Source organism: Hemicordylus capensis, chromosome 2 (genome assembly GCF_027244095.1).
Source record: "Hemicordylus capensis ecotype Gifberg chromosome 2, rHemCap1.1.pri, whole genome shotgun sequence".
In the NCBI taxonomy this organism is placed as follows: Eukaryota; Metazoa; Chordata; class Lepidosauria; order Squamata; family Cordylidae; genus Hemicordylus; species Hemicordylus capensis.
In genome coordinates this window covers 144,442,745-144,465,216 of record NC_069658.1, presented here as the reverse complement: position 1 = coordinate 144,465,216, position 22,472 = coordinate 144,442,745, and the positions used below count along the sequence as shown (strand labels likewise).

Genomic DNA, 22,472 nt, shown 5'->3' with positions numbered 1-22,472 from the left:
GCTATATCCAGTAAGTTAGGCTGTAGTAGACTGCAGCTGTTGCATATCCCAACATAAATATCGCCGTTCCACAAAGAGACACTGGAACCAGGCCGTATGTCACAAGGAAAGTAGCCAGCTTTTTAGTTTCTGCTATCACAGTACATGGCAAGCTGGTACCTTCTGAATTATTCTGAGTCAACGTGTCTGTTTTTGAGTGTCTCTTGAATTTTAAATGTAATTTTAAAAAATTACCTAATTTTTGAATCAAATATTTTTGTTATGGCTATATGGCTAAAAATAATAATAATGATTGATTGATACACTGGAACCAAGCAATTTAGCTAAATCCTGTTCTGTTTGTATCACTTGGTTGGCTTGGCAGAAATTTGCTTGGAATGCAAATTTCTGCTAACAGAATAGCAGCTAAGCTTATTTTAGGAGTGTCAAGCTGTGGTCCTCAAGCTATTCTTGGCCTGCAACTCCCATCATCCCTGGCTACTGGCCACTGTGATGGGGGATGATGGGAGTTGCAGGCCAACAAAAGCTGGAGGGCTTCAGTTGGGGACCCCTGTACTAAATGGCAAGACACATCACACATGCCTCTCTCATGTATACAGCAATGTCAGTATGTCCACTGACCCAGTCCCTAACCTTCACACATCAGGCAGCAGGTCTGAAAAAGTGCACTTCACTTATACACATACAGCTGTATGCATGTAGGGTCTTCTTTCAGGCATTACACCAAAAGTACAAAATGGAGCCCCACTCCCACTCCATGTGTTTGCTGTACAGGTGCAAGGGCATGCATAAGTATATAACTATTGCCTTCCAAGTAGATTGCCCCTAAGAGGTTCCAGTCTCCAGACTGCCCCTCTTAATCCTTCCGTCGATCAGTCTTCACTTCAGCAGTGTCTCCTTTGATTTGTCCTTTCCTGATGGCCAGTTCTCTTCAGAACCACATCTCCTGTCACTTGCAAACACAGCGTTTCACTAATGGGCTTTCTAGAAAAAGAGGGGTGAGATTAGTTTTCAGCAAACAGTGCCTTGGCTGCTTTCCAACAAGATTGTCTTCTTGGCTTAAGTCAGCACTTGCTTCCTGGAGCTCAGCTGGGAAGCACCTGCTCAATTTTAACTATCCTAGTTGGAAAAAACCAAACAGCAAAAGACAGCACCTTAGTGCTGCTGTTGGCAGGCCTGAACTTTCCTTGCGACCATCTTCTGTTGGGATTTCTCTTTGGTAAGAGATACCCTTCTATTACAGCAGAGTGCACAGAAGCACAAAACAGCGGAGTCTGCCTAGGCATGCGTGTATGCTGAGAGTAAAATAAACTTGGAGCCAGTTCACAGCTTCAAACCAATATAAGGAGTCTTTATTAGTGAACTCCATTCTAGATAGTAAAGTGGATAGATAGGATCTCTAATCTAGCTAGCTAGCTGGATGCGGAGAGATGGATTCTGCATCTCTGCATACATGGTGCGGGGAGAGAGGAGTGTGGGTGTTGCAAGGGAGAAGAAAGGGAAAGAAGAAGAGGAAGTGGCAGGCAGGCAGGCAGTCCTTGCAGTGTGGCCAGAACCCAAGGGGTATACTCGTGAGTCAAATGGGCCGTAACCCAAAATTTGGCTTTAAAAAAGCCAAATCGGGCAACAGAGGTTGAGAGTAGCAATCTACATATCAAAGGGATAGTGTCAGAGCAGTAGAGAAAGGATGACCAATGTCTTGACCCTTCTAGCCCTCTGACTCACTGGTCTGTCCCCCTCTGTCATTGAGACATGAGACAGCGCAGAGTCCTTCACTTCCAACATCTTCAGGGATCATGCACACGAAGATCTGATGCAGCTGTGTCTGGGCTGAGTCAAGACTTATGTGTATGTGCAACTTCAGAAGACCATATATCTAATCAAGGAACAGCACAGGCAGAAAACAGATGAGCAAGGAAGATTTTTCAGGGGGGGGAATCTCCCCCCCCCCGCCACCAGCACTACTTTTCCAATGAAAATGAAAATGTGAGAAAATTCAGTACAGCCCTTATTTAATTTGTGATTTGGAAAAGCTCAATTAGTTTCAGATTGAAAGTTTATGGTGATACAAAATGAAAAACATATCTCAATCCTCCATGGGGGATCAATGATGATTGCTTTCTTTTCTCTAGATGAAACATCCAAACATTTATCTTCCAAAATTATCATACAAATGTGTTCATTTAATCTTTCTCTTCCCCACTCTAGGTTTCCTCTTTGTTCTTCCTGCTAATTAAAGATGGGTCTTCTTGTGCTTTTCTCATATGCTGTTTGTATAGGTAATCTTGTATTTTCTTTTTTTAGAACTGAATTTTATTAAACATTTTCAAGGTGCTGTTCCAGCATGTATCAAAGTCTGTATACACTCAAAAGGCATATTAATTGCAAATAATTAATACAGCTGCCATAATGCTTAGCAGGAAATCTCCAATAGGAGTTCTCCAGTATGAGAAAAGGAATAGAATACTCTGTAGTTGTTCCCTCCCTCTCCCCATTTTCAGTGTTTGTACATTTAATATCATTCACAATCCATAAATTAAACAAGGCAAAAATAGAATTACTGGATGGTTTTGGTCTGGAATCAGTGATATCATTGTTTTCTACATAGACATCCAAATATTGATTTTTGACAAGGTTTTCATGCTGTTTGAGCCGTCTCAGTAATGTTTTGCATGACAACAAAGCCTCAAGTTTTGAGAGTCGTCGTTTTTCTGTTCAAGTTGTTGCAGCGTTCCACTGTGGTTCAGTTCAAAGTTTTACTGCAGACACCTTTTACGTAATGAATTGTTCTTCTTGCTTGAGTAAGAAACAGGACTTCTTTCCAGCTACCATTCAAGAATCCACCTGAGGGTCCAAAGGGATGGAATAACTAGTAAAAAGTTGAATAACCTTAACATTTTCTTACCAGTAGACCCCGACATACATGCATGAATGTGTATATGCTTACTTCCCCCAAACTCAGTTCAGACACAACCCACCACAAATCTTACAGATGTGTTTAACTTGGACAGCAGTAGTATACCATCTCAGCTTTGTAGAATCCAAGGGAAAGAGTTGTGGTATGCAAGGGCAAGTCAGTAGAGTGGAATCAGGAAAAGTAATAGTTTAATGAAATAGATATTATGTACAGAGAGGCAAGTGCAGACTGCTTTTCCATGCTCTTGGTGCAGTAGTGTCTGACATCAGATGCAGGGAGCATGGCAGGTGGGGTGGGGCTGCCAGCCGGAGGAACATGGGCTGCCAGCAGGTGAGTGGATGGGTGCAAAGAACCTGGGCCCCAGCTCTTGAGGCCGCCCCCAGCTCCACCCCTCCCCATTTTCTCCATTATCTCCTTCACTCCAAGGGGCTGTCGGGGAGAGGAGTGAACACGGGCTCTTGAGTCAGGATGTGTGTGAATGTCAGCCACTGTGTCCTTTCCCCATGATCCAGAGCCTTGACACATTTGCAATGATGCACCCATTCCTTTCCCCTCTGGTAGATGGATTGCATACATGGGGCATATACATTTAGGGTCCCACATGGTGTGTGTGTGTGTGTGTGTGTGTGTGTGTGTGTGTGTGTGGTGTCCAAAGCTACATTCTAAGAAAAGGTATGAACTTCCTCAAAGAACCTTAGTATTAAAGGCAGCAAACACACTGTCCACCTTGAGACCCTTTTAACATATATGGCAGTGCCTCCAGAGTTCCTTCTCTATGGCTCCATTCCACACTGCTGCTATAAAATTGGAACCTTGGCATATGTGGGTGGGGCAAATTGTGTCTGTCCTTCTGAACCAACCACTCCCCTGCTTCCTGGCCAGGGAGACAGTCAGATGGGAAAGACCAGCACAATTAGTGCTACTCAGATGGTGCTGGTCATTTAAATCCCACCCACCATCAGTGGGGATGAAACCACAAGGAAGCCTCTCCTGTCCCATTGCTTGAATAGATTTGAACGGTCCTTTTGCCCTGGATGAAGGTCCAGGTGTCCATAGGTAGATTTATTTTGACTATGATCCACTGGTAGTTCATAAATTGATCACACATTCCACAGAATTTTTGTTTTTGTGCTTTGCCTGGAAGACATCTATGTTTTTGTTGGCATCCAAATCCAGGAACAGATGACTAGAGGATGCAGTACCTAGTTTGAGTTCAACATGTCTTTGTTAATAAACTTGTGATGAGAACTCTGAGCCTTGCCAACTCCTGGCTACTGTGAATGCTTCCCAGTTCCATCTATTGCCAATGCAGTTGGACTTGGTGACAGCAAGGCAGAGATTTTTTAAAAATTGTGTGAACTAATGTATTCCTACAGAATACATCACTATGTAGCTGCTCATATGCAACAGGTAAATTTTGAATAATATGTGCTACTGAAAAAGAAAATTGTGCAATCTGTATTTTAGCAAACAACAAAAAAAAAACACCCCTGAATGTAACTGGAAGTATAGCAGGTGTGAGCATCATTGTTTTATTGATGAAACAGAGGAAAGCACAGAATCAAGCGAGTACTCAAACTACTTAAGCCATATTATATTATATTATATTATATTATATTATATTATATTATATTATATTATATTATATTATATTAAACACATTTTTATACTGCCCAAAATGCAAGTTTCTGGGTGGTTTACAATAAACAGTGGCTGTGACAGTGGCTGAGTGCCATTGATGCCAAGGAGACCAAGGCAGCTGGGTTGTGGTGTTTTTGGTTAATCCGTTCCTTGATCCAGGCCAGCTTTTGAATGGTGCTTTAATTACTTTTATTCCAGTCCTGAAGTAAAGGCATGGCTAACAAACAGCCAGCAGCAAGAGCACTGAAAGCAGACTACTCTTGCCTCTCTGTAAATAATATATATTTCAATAAACCATTATTATTCCTGATATTGCTCTACTGCCTTGTCCCTGCACACCACAACTCTTTCCTCCGGATTTTACATGGGCTTTGTCAACAGCTGGTTTCTGTGCTTCCCAAGACATAAAACCAAGTCACTGAGAACTGAGCTACATGATTAGCAAATTCATATGTTGGACTTTTAACTCTTCAAATTGCATTGAGCAGGTAGCATGGTTGAATGCTCCTCTCTATACAGAAAACCCTGCCTGGAAACAGACATTGAACATGGCAGGAAGAAACTACTAGGCTTGGGACCAGGTTACCTGAGAGCGCCTTGTCCCATATGTCCTGACTTGGACCTTATGATCTTCTTCGGAGGCCTTGCTCTGAGTGCCCCTGCCAAATGAGGTGAGGTGGGTAGATACTAGGAAGAGGGGCCTTTTTGGTGGTGACAGAGGAGAGCTGGTCTGAGGAGAGGAGAGCTGGTCTTGTGGTAGCAAGCATGACTTCTCCCCTTAGTTAAGCCGGGTCTGCCCTGTCTGCATATGAATGGGAGACTTGATGTGTGAGCTCTGTAAGATATTCCCCTTAGGGGACGGAGCCACTCTGGGAAGAGCATCTAGGTTCCAAGTTCCCTCCCTGACATCTCCAAGATAAGGCTGAGAGAGATTCCTGCCTGCAACCTTGGAGAAGCTGCTGCCAGTCTGTGTAGACCAGGGATTCTCAATGTTGGGTCCCCAGACATTATTGGACTTCAGCTCCCATAATCTGCAACTAAAGGCCACTGGGGCTGGGGATTATGGGAGCTGAAGTCCAATAACATCTGGGGACCCTGGTGTAGACAATAATGAGCTAGATGGACCTATGGTCTGACTCAGTATATGGCAGCTTCTTATGTTCCTATGTTCACCTCAACTATAGAATAGCCTCTCCAATGAGTCTTGCCTGATGTCATCACTTAATTTTTTTGGATGCCCTGTAAAGACTTTTTAAAACTCAGACTTCTTAATTTTTTTTAAAAAGGGTTTAAAATGTTTTGTACTGTATTTTGTATTTTAAATTGTTTTGTGTTATGTGTTTTAATAAAATATTTTTATTGTGGTGTTGTGAGCTGCCCAGAATTTGTTATGGGGTGGCTAACAAATAAAGTTTATTTTTTTTAAAAAAATTATTTATTGGATGGGAAGGGAATATATTGTTTTTAGTTATAAGGAGATAATTCAAACATGTGATCTTCTAGCTGTAGTTTGGTGTGGCATAGCCCATCAAGAGCTGCACACTGACTTTGAAGATCATGTAGGCTGGCCCTGAAGCAATCAGGTTGGTAAAACTTCTTCTAACCCAGCTGATGGTGTTAGTCTGCTTTCCAAAATGTAAAATGCTTAGACTTGAATGAGATAGTGGCAGGGGCGTTGCTAGGGGAGAGGGGGACCGTGTTCACTCCTCTCAGCCCCTCAAAGTGAGGGAGATAAAGAAAATAGGGAGGGATGGAGCTGGGAGGCCCTCAGGAGTTTGGGGGCCCAGGTTCTTTGAACCCATCTACTCAATTATAGCACCCCTGGATAATGGTAATTAGTTTCCTTCTCCGATGCAACTCAATGAGGCTCACCCAACAGTTGTGAGCACAAGGGATCTTTCTTGTTGTCACCTCCTCCCTGCTGCAGCCCTCAAAAAGGCTCTTCCTTCAAGGGTTGGGGGATTCTCAGGAATGATGTGGGATGTGTTGCAGGGGGCTGTAGGGGACAGGAAGCATGGGGAAGCAGGGAGGGGACTGTAGGGGTCAGGAGGTTGCAGTGGGGAGGAGGAGGAGGAGGAGGCTGGGAAGATCAATTCCTCTTGTCTACAGTCTTGTACAACCCCAGACTGTGAATGTAATCCAGTATGGACCCCAGAAGAATTTGATGAATTAGAGAGCATGTAGAGGCTGGAATGATGCATATGATGTATATTCAGTTTTTGTTTTGGCCTTGAGATATAACGGAACATAAAATATCATGAAAATATGATAGCAAAAAGAACTGTCACAGTAGCAAAAAATAAGCAAATAGACAAATAACCTAGTGTGTCCCCATCATTCATGGGCTCTGTGCATTCTTAGGAACAGGAAGGGCTGTGCTTGTCTTGGTGGGTCACCAGTTGAAATTAGAATAATATAACAAATAAGCATTAATGCATCATCTTGGTAGCCTGCTCTGAGCAGTTTTCCAAACATGTTTCACTTGCTGGAATGGCAACAAAGCACTTTTAGATGGGCAGCCTGAAAAATATCCAGTCCCTACATTATTCTCAAAGACTCTGTGTTCCAAGCCTGAGGAAGGTTACGATCTTCAATTAGAGGTTAACAGTTTTTACACAGTGTTGAAAGTTCTCCTGGGCACAAAACAATTGATTGTCAGCCTGGAGTGAGCAGAACATTTTCCTCAATGTAATGTAATGGTGATGGTCACTACTGATGAACCTCAGACCTAAGGAAGATATTACTTGCCCTTAAATTCCATGCATCAATGTCTTGCTTTTTGAGTTCTTTCCCTGCCTCCTAGTTTATGTAAAGAAAATTTCCCCTGACAAAATCTAATTTACAAGGATCTATGGGAAGAATTTATTAGATTCTGAGTTTCTGTTGGTGGTCGGGGGGGGGGAGGATGGGACGGACTTCATGTGATTCTGGAAATATGTTTTGCATTTAATATCCATCCTAGCTTTGCTGCCTCACATTTTCAGATTTTTCTTCTAGAAATATCAGTGCTAGAAACACCTTTATGAAGTTGAAGCTGTGAATCTAAACCACTTGATCCCACTAGCTCTTCAATGGGTACAACAGCCTAGGACAAAGTTGAATGGATAACCAGGCCTGTGGAAGGCCGTACTTCAGGTGGAAAATTGAAATAGGTTCCAAGCTATATATCAGAAGTGGCCAGCCTGAGGTTCTCTAGCAGTTGTTGGACTACAACTTCCATAACTCCTAGGTGCAATAAATGTAGTCCAATAGCTGGAGAGCCTCAGGTTGGCCATCCCTGCTATATATCGTATGTGTCATTCTTTTCTCTAAACGCTCTTCAACTTTGCCAAATTCTTCTGGGGTCTGTAGCTTCAAGCTAGATGCAGGGTTACGTCATGACGTAGAGCAAGACACATGTACACCATGGGAACTTTACAAAAAGGGCTAACCTGAGCACTGACATGGGAACGATACAAATGGGGACAACTGGCTTCGAAAGCAAAACATACAATGTTTATTGAATACCAATCAAAATACACAATCTCATTTGGGGAATCAATAGAATAGATTTCTAATTGTAATACTAGCAAACCAAATCATAAACATGGGGAATTTAAAATCAGGAACTTGCTTTCATGCATATAAACACAGAAGCAGAATGCATTCAATAATAATCACTGAAATGAACGGAGTAACCATAGAGTTGCAGGAGATGTGGCACCCAGTGAGTCTCCTTATTGTTACACTAGCTGCTTGCATGCCAATGCTATGTGGAGATGGTCCCTGTGGTGTTTTTAGTTAATCTATTCCTTGATCCAGGACAGCTTTTGAATGAGGCTTTAGTTACTTGTATTCCAGTCTGGGGCAGAGGCAGGGCTAACAAACAGTCAGCAGCAAGAGCACTGAAAAGCAGCCTGCACTTGCCTCTCTGTACATAATATTTATTTCATTAGACTATTAATATTCCCAATTCCACACTTCCTTACATACCACAACTCTTTCCCTAGGATTCTACAGTTCCTGAGATAGGCAGGAAGTTAATTGACACAGGGAACCACAAAACAGAGAAATAGGCTTGTTAGAAAGGGAGGAGTTAAGCAAAACATGTTAATGAAATGCAGCTTCCTTTGGAGGTAGACTAAATTGGCAGTGGCTGCATACTCTTTGGAAAGAGAGAGGAGAGGTTAGGTCTTGAGAGACGATGAATGAGAGAAGGCAGTTCTCCCAAGTTAATCACTATAATTAAGGTTGTTAGTGAAAAAGGTCAGGATGGGTTTTTTTTTGGAGAATTTAGGCAAACTTTTGAGTGTAGTTGGAGAAACCTGTTCATGAATATAGCTCTCCAGTTGACTCTGTCAAACAGGGAAAGCGTCTGTCAAAGACTTTTATATTGACTTCATCTCCCTCTGACCCCCAATGTGTTCATCAGAGACACACAAATTAAGGAGTCCCCTGAACGTGAATGTTTGAGCACATGTTAGGAAATGGAATTGGGAACTTTAAGGAAGAGGAGATCTGGTCCTTACTGGCTTTCCTTACTGGAAGAGGAGATCTGGTCCTTACCCCTTCCAGCTTCCTGCTGAGGTGCTGCAAGTCCCAATAATCCCCTGTGCAGCGCCAGTATGCACATGGCATCTGCACATGCACGGGTGCCATTTGCGTGGTCACCATGGTGTTGCTGAAAGAGAGGAAAGGAATCCTTGTTCTAGAGCAGACAATTACGGGAAAGGGCTGTGTCTCCTGTCTTGCAGCTTGTCTAGGCTTGAATGATGAACTTGGATATTTATTTATTTATTTATTTATTTGATTTGATTTGATTTGATTTGATTTGATTTGTATACCACCCACTACTGAGATATCTATCTAGGCAGTTTTCAGCATAACACAAACTAAGAATAAAACAAACCAAGAATTTAACAGTTAAAACATATAAAAACCAGATTAAAATATCCATAAAAACACCAGCTATCTAAAAAGCTTGGCTAAAGAGATGTGTCATCAGCTGTTTCCTAAAAGCCAACAGGGAGGAGCAGCTCAGTGGAAAGTACATTCCACAGTCCTGGGGCAACTACAGAGAAGGCATGCCTTTGAGTTGCCCCCAGACAAGCTGGCGGCACCCTCAGACAAACCAGACAAGATGAGCTTGGCAAGAGGGATTGCCAAGATCAGAGATCAGACAAGATCAGCTTGGTAACGGGGATTGCTAGGTTGTAGTTGTGAGGAATCGAGGGACCCAAAATAGTGTTTTCAGCTCAGCGATTCTCAGAATCAGGACTCTCTAGGACTCAGCCACAGAGCATGCTCTATCTTGGCTTTCAGTAGGGTGGATGGTCAACGTAACAAGAATCAGGGCAGCCTCAATCCCTGGGAACAGTGATGTAAAGGAAATTCCATGGGGAGGTCTCGAGCTGGGCAGAGCTAACCAATGCAAAGGTGAATATATGCTGAACAAAGTACTGGCATTTTGGGGTGGGTGGTGGGTGAGTGGGTGATAGCCTAGAGACTGAACTTTTTTGACAGAAGGCAGTGGCGGAGCGGGACCACCGGTGGCCTCTGTGCGGCCACTGCCGTGGCCCCACTGACCCCGCCCCCACGTCTGACCTCAGACGCTGGGGCTAACCACGCCCCCGCATCTGACATCAGGTGTGGGGGCGTGGTCTGGCCGAACGGAGCCTTGAGGCTCTGTTCAGCCGGAGAGAGGAGAGTTGCCCTTTAACTGCTGAAGCGCATGGCCCCTGAACCGCATGGCCCCTTCGGCAGTTAAATGAAGGCTGGCGCTGCCTTCACAGTGCAGCCCAGGAGTGGCTCTCCTCTGCAGGGAAGAGCCGCTCCTGGGCTGAGCTGAGAAGGCAGCGCCAGCCTTTTAACTCCTGAAGGGGCCGCGTGGAGCTAGTTAGGCTGGCGCTGCGTTCTCAACGTGCAACCAGGAGCGGCTCTTCCCTGTCTTTGCAGGGAAGAGCCACCCCTGGCTGGCGCTGTTAACACAGCACCAGCCTTTGTTTAGCTCCCGAAGGGGCCATGTGGCCCCCGCTCGGGAGCTAAACTAGCCTCCCCGTGTCTGACGTCAGACGCTGGGGGCATGTCGGGGCCGCTCTCGTGGCCCCTGATTCGTCGGCGGCCCGGGTTCTTTGAACCCATTGGCACAATGGTGGCTCTACCCCGACAGAAGGGTTGATCACCTTCCACCTTCTAAAAAGAGAAATCTTATCTGAGTTTTGATGAGCAATACTCATCAATGGGAGAGTAGGTTTTGCAACTAAATGTATTGTTTGGGGTGATACAGATAGGCTTAATTGCCTAAGAGTAGAGCTCATTACGGGCGTGAGGATCATCTTTTGAAATCGATCTAATCATTAGATTCTAGGCTAATCAGTAGTAGGAAATTGTTTGGGGGCTTGAGGGGGAAGATTGCTTTGCAGAGGAATTTCTGTATGTTTGATTACCTTTAACTTCCTGGGGAAGGCTTAATATATGCATACCAGACTTGTTTGTTGTTGTCCTAAGGATCTTTCCAAGTTGTCTAATTTACTCAAAGACTTGCTCAGTCTTTTTGTTATTGGTATCAAGTATGGGAGAGGGCAGCAACACTGAACCTTCTCTCAACTTCCATGGTCAATGTCTTGTTCTGTTCGGCCTCTGATAATGCCAATTTGGACCTGAAAAAGTTCTGGTACTAGGGCTGTGCACGGATGAAAAATCGCAGTTTGGCTTCAATTGAAATCGAATTGGAGCCAAACCGCGTGCTACCGAACCGGTTCAGTCAAACCGACCAAACGTCCAGTCCATTTGACTGAACCGGTTTGGCAGTTTGGGCACCTAATACTTGTAAAAGGGAATCCAGTGAGGATTGCCCTTTACAAGTAAAGGGGTGGGGGTCCTGTCCCAAATGACTGCACAGGCCAGTGCCCCCAAATGGCTGCTGCTTCATCCCACAGCACAATAGCATTTTAAAGTAAAAGGGGAGACCTTCCCCTCCCCAGAGCCACTGCTGTGTGGCCTTTGCTGACCCCATCTGCTGTGCAGTGGTGGTTTTTACAAGAAAAATGGGGGAGCTTCCCTCTCACCAGGCCTACCCTCGCTGTGGCAATGGGGGTGGCAAATCCGACGGGTGGCAAAAGGCTTAATCCGCCCCTGAAGAGGCAGGATTGGATGCACTTGGGCTATGGGCTGTGCCAGGGTGGGGAGTGAGTGGTGGCCCCAGCAGCCATGCTGGGCGGGTAAGAAGACCCTTTGACTACCTCTCCTATCACCCGCCTGGCTGGCCATTTGGCTCCAAACTGGTCTTGGTTTGGTTTGACTGCTGACCAGACTGCCCCTGGTTTGGTCTGCGATCAAGCCGCTGAAACAGCCTGGTTCAAGGTGAACCAGTTTGGCTTCAAGTACTTTGTGAATCTGGTACTGCCTGGGAGACCCATAAGCATAAAGCCTGGGATGAACAGGGGGCTGCTTTTAACAGTTGCAACCACAGTTGGGCTTGTGCAATAGCTTAATCTCTAGGGATCTTCTCTTCCCCCTGAGCTCCCTGTAAAGTTGCTGCTGGGGGTCAGCTGATATTTGAGGAGAAGATCTTCAGGGATGACAAAGGATGTGGTGTGTTGGGGGTTACAGAGAGAGGGGGAATCCCCTCCCCTTTCAGCCCCCGGTATCATATCCCATGTTGTTCCTGAGGGTTTCTGAATAGCTCTGGTTTAATATTGGTTGCTTGAAAGCATTTTGTGCTTGAGAAACATCAAGTGGCTGAATGTGATTGGCCAGGGTTGTGGTTCTGTGCTTTGATGGTTTCACCAAGCTTTTTTTTTCAGCTGCCAGATTTAGAGGAACAAATGGATGACTACACAATTAGGTAATGAGCGGGGGAAAGGGGTTGACTGCACCATGAAGGAGACATCTATTTTAGCATCTGAAGGCTCATCTGTCCACATTATCACATTACACTTTTCAAATTATAGTGTGGAGGAAGTAATCATCCCACCCCACAACCATCAATATATGGTTTTTGTAGCCCCTGTGGCCAGTTGCCTGCAAACTCATCCATTTGGCTTTCCTATCAATGCGTCATCAGATTGCCTGAGAGACCAGGGATGTTCTCTTCTATTTGGCCATCCTTTCAGTGCATCTGTCCCTCTCTTATGTCCATCTGGGAGGGCTGGCATAATTATATTCTGGGACAGCTACCTGTAAATAATGAGATGTAAGAAAACCAACACCTTCTGGTGAAAATAGCCTTCATTATTTGACACAGTGTATTATAGCAAGGTTTCCGAAGGTAGGGAGCCAGGGGGTAATGTTATCAGATCAACATTTTAAAAACAAGAGGTTCTGTTGAGGTATGGTGTCTATAGTAATAAGACATTCTGAAATAAGGAATATCCATTGTGCCCCAGAATGGATACTAATAGAATGGATACTATTATGGAATAGTATCCATTCCATAATATTATGGAAAGATGATGGTGGTGATGATGATTTATTTATTTTTAACAGGGCTGCACAACTTTGGCCCTCCAGCTGTTTTTGGATTACAGCTCCCATAATCCCCAGACACAGTGGTCAGTAGTCAGGGATTATGGAAGCTGTAGTCCAAAATCTGCAGGAGGACCGAAGTTGTGCAGCTCTGCCCTAGAAGATCAATGCACAAGGGAAACTGATAAAGAGAAGACAAAGGCCTGCCTACTCAGTTCACACATGACCATATATCACTTGGTTACTCAACACTTGATGATGTACACCTGAATATGGGGGCTGGCTCCTTGGAAACACAATAGGGCTGTTCTCACGATGATCTCTAGGGTAGGAGAGGTCTCCAGCCCTGATTTGGGTGCTGTGGATGCTCCTTGGAAACACAGTAGGGCTGTTCTCATGATGATCTTTCGGTTAGGAGTAGTCTCTGGCTCTAGTTCGGGTGCTGTGGATGCTCCCAGTTGGCCATTATGGGAATTCTACAATCAAGGTAGGAGGCGGGGGAAATGCTCATCTGCAAGCTGGGTATGGAGGTGGGAAGCATGGGAAATACTTTCCCTTCACCGTCACTCGGGAGCTGGGTACAAGTTTGTTTGTTTATTTATTTATTTAGCATATTTTATATCACCCAAAACTTATGTCTCTGGGCGGTTTACAAGAAGATAAAAACAAAAGTAAAACATTAGTTAAAAACAAAACAAAAATTTTTAACACAACAATTTAAAACTTTTAAAACAATATTCTAAAACAACATTAGAAACAATCAAAACAATATCAGTTAAAAGCCTGGGTGAACAGATGCATCTTTAAAGATTTTTTTAAAAATTGTCAGAGATGGGGAGGCTCTTATTTCATTAGGGAGCACATTCCAAAGTTCTGGGCTTGCTGCTGCCCCCTGCCTCCACACCCAGCTTGCAGATGAACATTTCCTCCTCCAACCTTGACAGTGGAATTCTCATGATGGCCAATCGGAAGCACACCCAGCTCCTGGATTAGGGACGGAGGTTTCTCCTACCCTAGTGATCATCATGAGAATGGCCCCATTGTATTTTTGAAGTAATGTGCAAGCTCTCCCTGTAGTTGATCTGTTGGCTCAATCACACATGGCGCTCATGATGTTGTAATCATCAAGTGATGAACTTGACGTGTATATGTGCACACGGTCAGAGTTTAATTGAAAGTCATTAACATGTTGTAAGAACTTGCTATTTTAGTACTAAGATCCAGGAAGAATTTAACATTTTTAGCCTGCAGTTCTCCTAGGGTGTTAAAAAGCAAATTCTTTTATATCTCCACGGGCAAACATTCCTAGGTCTATTCAGGAGGCATGTTCAGTAAGAAAGCAGAGAACAGTTACTTCAACACAGACATCCTAAACTGACTGGTGTAGAATGAAATTGCAAGAGAAAATCTCAGCATGGAAGCAGGTGCAATAGCCAGTGGTCAAATTCTTCAGCAGGGTGGTGGCGGTGGAGTAATAGTAGGACTAGAGCTGCTATTTCCTCAGGCAAGCTGCTCAGGATCCTGTCTTCCTAGTGTGAGGATCAGTCAGGATTCAGTCTCAGGAATCTCAGATCTGTGCACTTAGTGCCTTTTTTGGTGAGCTTCTCACCACACAGTGGGCTTAAAAAAAAAGGAAAGTATTGTCTTCTCAGCCTACAACATGGTTATTCTCAGCCTACAACATTGGTTCTTCAGACTTAGCCTGGCTGTGCATGTTTCCAAGTTAGGCCTGGAAGATCAGAGGAGGAGAGACCATGGGGAGAGAACTACTTGCTAGCAGATGATATGCAATTACTGTCCATTAGCATCTTTCTATCACATTTGGATCATGTAGACTTTTAATGTCCAACGCTGAGAGTTCTTCACCATATAATCTGGGTCACGGGTGAGCATATCCTGGAATCATCCATCATGGAACCAACATTTAGGCCAGTATTATTATAGCCTGGATGAATGTAACAGATAAGACTGAAAAGGGAGATGCCCCCTTGTAGAAAAGCCCCCTTTTTTGTAGAAAAGATACCTCCCAATCTGTTGAAATGTCTTCTATATGCTCTTTCTCTGTGCAGCTGGAATGGAATACATTGTGCAGATGGCACCTCCGTGGCACACACATAGTCCAGCTGTTCCTACTTGGCGCATACTCACACAACAAACACTGCCCACTTCCTTTGGCACGAATGGCACATCTCCCTCTCATAGCAGTCTCCTCTCCCATTTAGTCACTTGAAAGCTTGGTAGAGACTTTATCTTTCCAATTCCCCTTGCTGAACAGTCACTGGATTGATGTGCTTTTTTGCTTGCATTTGATGGGCACAGCTGGCGCTAATAGCTATTTTTGCTTTGCAACACCAATACAACTTAAGAGTTTGTCTACATTGTACAAAATGAAGGGGATTCTGGACTGTGCTGGACACTTCAGACTGGATTCTGGACACTTCAGACTGCATGTGGAAGTTTGCATTTTTTAAATCCCAACCCTTCCCCCCACCCAAAGATCCTTACATGTAGTAAATTAGAACATCAGGGAGAGGGTTACATCATTCTCTCTGACATCCGTTTGCAATGTGCAGGGACTTTATTTTGTCTGTGGAGGAACATTTATAAATGCAGTTCTATCACCATCATCTACCATTTCATTATCTGTAATATATCATTTGGCTCTTTACACTTTTTGTCTGGTGAAGGAGAAAGCAGGTAGTTGTAGCACTCATTATCCTCATTCACATGACCATCAATAATAGGGTAGAAGGCAGTAAACCTAGCTATAGAGGATTAAAGTCTTTGTCTCAGAGCTAGCTCACACAAGGGAAATAAATGCTGTATCATCCCTGCTGAGCTGCCTGGCTAGGCTTCTCCTAAAACTATTCTGTATTATTGGTAGGTTCAAAATGCTGCCACCACCCCCCCCCCTTCCGTCTACAGAAGCTCTCTGGGCTTGGGGTGCGATAACCCAGGAAAAAACCTCTCTTAATTTGGCTCTTGGACAAGTACAAAAATATTCACGTGCAAGCCTACACGTAGTGTAGTGGTGAGAAAACTGATAGCTGCTGAACATTTGACGATTTGTTTGCACCAGAGGAATCTCCCTTCAGCCCTCCCTTTTCCTGAGTTAAAAATTAACTCAGAGAGACTTGTAAACACAAAAGAACTAAAAAACACACCCCAGTTTTATTCATTGACTACAGACTGCTTCCATCTGAGGCTTTCTCAGCTTTAAATACAGTTAGGAATACTTAGTAGGATTACAAAAATAGCTTGTCCTAATGCACGCTCAGATGTTTACAGAGACTTTTGCAACATCCTAAGTGTATTGGGTATAGGCTAGAGTTTCTTATTTCAATTACGTTGCAGGTAAATTATAATAGAACGGTATCCAGAATATGCAGAGCACACACACCAAAGAAATACAAAATCCTTAACGCAAAGCCTGACTAAACAAACTCCCCCCTAGACTAAACTTCCCTTTTCTTTGAACTCACCAAACTCCTGAGAATTCAAGCTTCCTAACCTCCCGTCTTTCAAGGTTCTGCAGAGTTATTCTCCTACAGCCAGCCTCCATGGCCACATGTCATCCTGTGCACTTCCAGCCAAGCTTCTCCCAATGAAGAACTCCCTTCTTCCTGTCAACAGCTGTCTAGGTCCCACCCACCTGGTGTGCTGACTGGCTGAGCCCTGGAGTTCACCAGCCTGTCAGTCAAGACAAAGGTTCATTTCCAGTTAACTCTTTAGATCGAGGGGAGGCTGATCACTACACCAGCTATTACTGCTCACATGAGAACCCATGGGAATATTGCCAACCAAGCACACTCAAACGTGGGTAGCCAGACTTTCGTAACTTGTTCTTTAGGTGGGATGGAAAGAAGAGCTGTCTACATTGGAATTTGATCATGTGTTGGAATTTCCCTCTTGCAGCAGCTTCTGGCAGCCAGCCACCATGCTTGTAAAAGGGCACTATGGCTGGAGAGGCTACTATTTGTGAATTTGCCATTCTGCAAAAGACACACTATGGTCCTTTTCTAGCAATGGCTTCAATAGAGCTGGCTCCGCCTCTGGCCCCTTTGTGGCTAATCAGAGGATGGCTGATGCTGTAATGGGGATCTCCAATCAGCACAATGCATTTTGGGATAACTCATCTGATCCTCAGAGGATCCAGCTCCAGGATTCTAAAATGAAGATCGCTGCTGCGTTATTTGTGTGCGTGCTGGACTTGCAGAACCAGACAGAGGCTCTGCTTATCTGTCAGGACCAGGGTCAAAGCTCCCGCCTCCCACAAACCACCCCAGATAATTTTGTGAAAGGCCATTACCATTTAGGGGGTGTGCATGCTCATAACAGACACGCATGCACAGTGCTAGCCTTGAGGCTTCCAAAGTGTGGGTGCTCTTGCACAGGACTGCAACGATTTCCACCACTCTGCTTTCCTGGAAGTTATTGTTGACAGTGGAATCGTTTCTCCAAGGATGTTTCCAGGGTCAAACAGCACTTCCAGAGCATGGGGGTGGGGGTGGAGGAGCAACAAATATGGTCACACTCCTGTACAAGTGTGCATGTGTTTTGAAAGCACCAAGGCTAATGTTGCATGTAGGCTCCTCTTAGAAGCACACACAGACAGCATCTGTCAGGATGTCATCTTTGCAATCCAAACTCCTGAACAGGGCAATAGTTAGATGGAGGAAGTGTTTTTCTCAATTTTTTAGATAAGGTTTCCAAACTGTGGCGCCAAAAAGTCATGCAATGAATGGGATGTTACATTTCTGTGCAGAATTCAAAGGTATACAAGATAAGAGCAGAGTGGGTAGTGGTAGATTGATCTCTAAGCAAGAGAATAAATGTTACAGAAAGAGCAGCTTTTTCCAAAACCAGGAGGAGAACATCTCCATCTCCCAGGACACTATGCTGCTGGTCTCAAAATCACCATATTTCAACAAAAAGACTACAGAGGCTGGCTTCTACATGAATGGCTGAAGCAGAATTCAACAATATAGCTGATTCTATTCAAATAGGATGTAACTGGGGGCACCTTTCCTACTAATGAAAACAATGGCTCTCTTTTGGTGTTAAATGAGCATAGCAGGAAAAATAGTATCACCATTCGTGAGGGCTGCTGTACATGGGTCACTCTGTCCCTATCTTGTATCCATTTGGGCTGCCCATGAAAATGTGACAGACCTACTACTTTCATTTGCATGCAATGGCCTTTTGATCCTGCAGGTTGCAAACTCCCCCCACCCCCAACCCCAACCTGTGTGTGTGAAGAAATGTGCATGTATAACTGAGAATATCACTTCATGATGTATCTGATGCAGTGGACTCTAGTCCATGAAATGATGCAACAATGGAAAATGGTTAGTCTTTCATGTGCCACTGGACTTGTATCCATCCATCCATCCATCCATCCATCCATCCATCCATCCATCCATCCATCCATCTATCTATCTATCTATCTATCTATCTATCTATCTATCTATCTATCTATCTATCTATCTATCTATCGCTTTTGAACAACAAGTTTTCAAAGCACTTTACATGGTAAAATATATGAGAAAATGATGCCCTGTCCCAACAGGGATTGCATGCAGTCTAAAAGAAAATGCAAGAGAGACACCAGAAATAGCTACTGGAGTAATGCTATGCTGGCTAGTGACAGCATATTTTCTCTCCCCTAGAGAACTGCCAGGGTCTCAGTATCTTATAGAAGAAAGCCTTTCTCTAGTCTAGCTTTTTCATAGCCAAAGTTAAGTGGTGGGGCGTACTTGTATGCTTAACTTTGCTATGCACTGTTTGATATATATGTTTATGTGTCGCTACCTACTCAGAGCTCTGAGCAAGTGACAAAAATAAAAGAACCTGACACCTCCATTCTTCACTTGGAACTAAACTCCATTGAGGAATTTATTTCCAAGTAAACAATATTTACTAAATAGGCTTTAGATCACAGCCTCCCAGCCAATTCACACATGCTTATATTCCTTTAATCATCTGCAGTGGAATGTGTGAAAGTTCCATTGAAAAGCATTGCCTGTGAGGTGAGGTGAAGGCTGTCTGTGATGGCACATTGACACATTGCAAGACACCGCCTGGTGCTGCAGTCATATCTGAGCAATAGGCAGGTGTGAATTAGCCTGCACAATCTCTGAAATTCTCGAGGAATCCATATGATGACATTGCTTCAGCATGTATGGCATTAATGAAAGGCACCAGGAATCTCCAACAGTGGGGAGGAGAGCTGGTCTTGTGCTGGCATTGGCAAGCATGAATGCCCCCCTTTGCTAAGCAGGGTCTCCCCTGGTTGCATCTGAATGGGAGTCTCAAGGTGAGCTCTGAAAGATATTCGGAGATGGGCTGTTTTGGGAAGAGCACCTGCATACTTGGATGCAGAAGTTCCAAGTTCCTTCCCTGGCATCTCCAAGATAGGGCTGAGAGAGATGCCTGCCTGCAACCTTGGAGAAGCCACTGCCAGTCTGTGTAGACAATACTGAGTTAGATGGTCTGACCTGGTGTCTGGCAGGTTCCTATGGGTTCTAACCCAGGTTGCTTGATACTCTGTTCCACCCTGCTAAGCTGCTAGAAGGAACATCTGCTGGCCTGCTCTCAGCTGCACTGCTCTGAGCTGCACCTGCACTCAGCAGGTGGCAGTATTGCACTGAGCAGTTCAGCAGGGGTCAGGTGACACAACTGGGGGCCAATACCTAGTTCTATACATCTGCTGATTCTGGCCTGATTCCTCGGTCAGAGCAAAGGGTGGGTGTCAGGTGACACACAGGGCCAATAGAGTTCTAAACAGTTGCTGATTTGGGCTTGATTCTCAATCAGAGCAAGGGGCGGGGGGGTCAAGTGACACAAAGGGCCAATAGAGTTCTACCTAGTTCTGTACAGCTGCTGATTCTGGCCTGATCCCTCAGTCAGAGCCACTAGTCACTCAAAGCACAGACTGAGCTGCTCCCGGATTGCCCATCCCTGCTTGCCTGCTTGACCTCCAGCTTGCCTCCGGACTTCTGGCACTGAGCACTAATAAAAATATAATGGATGTCACATAGCTGCCGAAACACACAGGGAACCGTTAAAACTAAAAGGGATGTAGGGATTTATGTTGCTAATAATACCGGCTCATTATATTCTAAAATGTGGCACACATTCCACTAGATGAACATAGAAGAGGACAAGGCATTTTGTCAGGGTCACAGAGTAACACTAATTGAATGTGATTAAACATCCAGGCATTTGTGCCTAATTTAGGAAAGTCAATATGCCAACTTCTAGTCGCTTAAAAAAAATAAAAATAAAATTCCAGTTCCTTCCAATATAGAAATTCTTCAAATTCGAGTGGGAGATGGGAAACAACCTTCTTCTTCAGACCATTGAGAAATTGCGATGTAATAGTAGCTTTCGAGTTTGATCTTTAGGTATTCATTCTTGCCATGATTTCACCCCTGCCCCCACTTTCATTCTTTGAGGATTCTCTTTCTATGAGGATGCTTTCCAAAGAACCTCTGTGAGGATTCTTTGGAAAGAATCCTCATAGAAAGTCTATTGATTCTACTTCAGCTATTAGCTCACGATGACTTGTCCAGCCATCACCACGAATGGGAGGCCCTTCTGTGCCTGAAGGATCTTCTGTGCAATGAAGGAGCTAGTGGTCAGCTCTTATCCAAGGTTCTGGCATGTAGGCCATCCCACGACAGAACATTAGCAGCCTATGTGTTGGGTGCCTGGAGAGGGACCAATGGATCCCACTTTGGGAGACTTCATGGTAATGACTGAGTATATTAGAGTATATCTGATACAATGGCCGTTCATTTGAGGGCTGAAGGGGGCAACTGCTCTGCTATGTGCACTCACCTGTGCATATGTAGAGTCGTGGTCACAACTGGAGCCGGTCATGTCCTATATCCAATTCTGGTTTTCCCACTCAAAAGCTCAGATTGATATTAAGCCTACAGCATCTGGGTGAGAGAGCTTGGGCTGAGATAATGGCTTGTTCAAGGGAGCTTCTCTAACTTGGGACTTGACTGGGAACGTCAACATTCAAACCCAACACTAGGGTGTCACACAAAATCCCCCCTTCCATTGTGAAACACAAACAGGAAGAAGCAAGGACAATGGAAACAAATGAGAAAGTAGATGCTGGTGTGACTCTAGCATTTGGGCCACGTGCCAAAAAGCTGTTATTTCTCCAAAGGGTCTCCAGATCTGGACTTGGAGGGGAGGTTCACCCTCCTTTCAAAACAAAGCCAATGCTGGCGTTTGCAGAAGCAACAGCTCTTCTCATTTCCATGCTGCTAGCTAGCTGAAGTTTTGTCTAGTTCCTCTGCCCATTCTGTTTCTTGCTGGTTTGGGCCTGGAGAAGGCATGAAACAGGCAAGTGGCAGCCTGTCATTCTGAGCACAGAGGTGGGGGAAGCTGCAACTGTCTGGGATGCTGGCATGGAAGCAATGCAGCTGCTAAGGAGAGGAAACTCCATCTGGGGTTGGGGGGAAATGTTGGGCCTTGACCAAAGAAATGCATAATTTGTCACCACCTCCATCACAAAGCTGCCCACACTGTCCCTGAATAACAGCTGGATGTTAGGAACTATTATAACATGGTGCTTAAAAAGTCCCTTTCTCAGTGGGTCTGTTGGGAAAACAGGGGTGTCTGTAGAAGGTGCATTCTGGGGGTCTGCTCAGGTCAGTGGGAGAACCTTTCAAGAGAGTCATGAACTTCTGTGAGGGATGGAAACATAGGAACATAGGAAGCTGCCATATACTGAGCCAGACCATTGGTCTATCTAGCTCAGTATTGTCTTCACAGACTGGCAGCGGCTTCTCCAAGGTTGCAGGCAGGAATCTCTCTCAGCCCTATCTTGGAGATGCTGCCAGGGAGGGAACTTGAAACCTTCTGCTCTTCCCAGAGCGGCTTCATCCCCTGAGGGGAATATCTTGCAGTGCTCACACATCAAGTCTCCCATTCATATGCAACCAGGGCAGACCCTGCTTAGCTATGGGGACAAGTCATGCTTGCTACCACAAGACCAGCTCTCCTCTCTGAAGTAACTGAAGTCTCCCCCTCCAAAAGTTTCAAGCCAAGGGAGTGCTAAATTAGCCATGAGGAAGGAAATTTGTCTGGGCAAACCTGAATTTTTAAGATTGCTATAGCAACACAGCTATTTCTTGCCAAGCAGGAGAGATTGTAAACAGGAGTAGGCATTGCCAAAAACCGCTCTTCTTTTCCCATTTTCATAGTTCTAAATTCATAAAGCCACTTATAATAGAGCTGAAAATAGGCGGCATTGGGTTCTGGTGCCAAACGAGCAGCCTTTACCCTATGCTTAACGGCTATAATTGCTCTCCAGCAAAGAAACCCAAGACTGTCAGACAAGTTACAATCACCACCAACACGAAAAGGCAACCATGTACTTGGATGCATTAGATCTCTTGTTATGACATTCCAAACCACCAGAGAGTGAAGTTCTGTAGATACAGGGAAT

General features: G+C 44.5%; 1 long non-coding RNA gene across 1 annotated transcript in view; it reads right to left on the bottom strand.

Annotated features, from left to right (window-relative positions):
- Positions 1-1,995: 1,995 nt before the first annotated feature.
- The window catches only part of LOC128346311 (uncharacterized), a 30,414-nt gene continuing 9,937 nt past the window's right edge, over positions 1,996-22,472 (bottom strand). The window contains exon 2 of the long non-coding RNA XR_008316891.1: positions 1,996-2,844. This is a non-coding gene — a long non-coding RNA (uncharacterized LOC128346311). The remainder of the gene's footprint in view (positions 2,845-22,472) is intronic.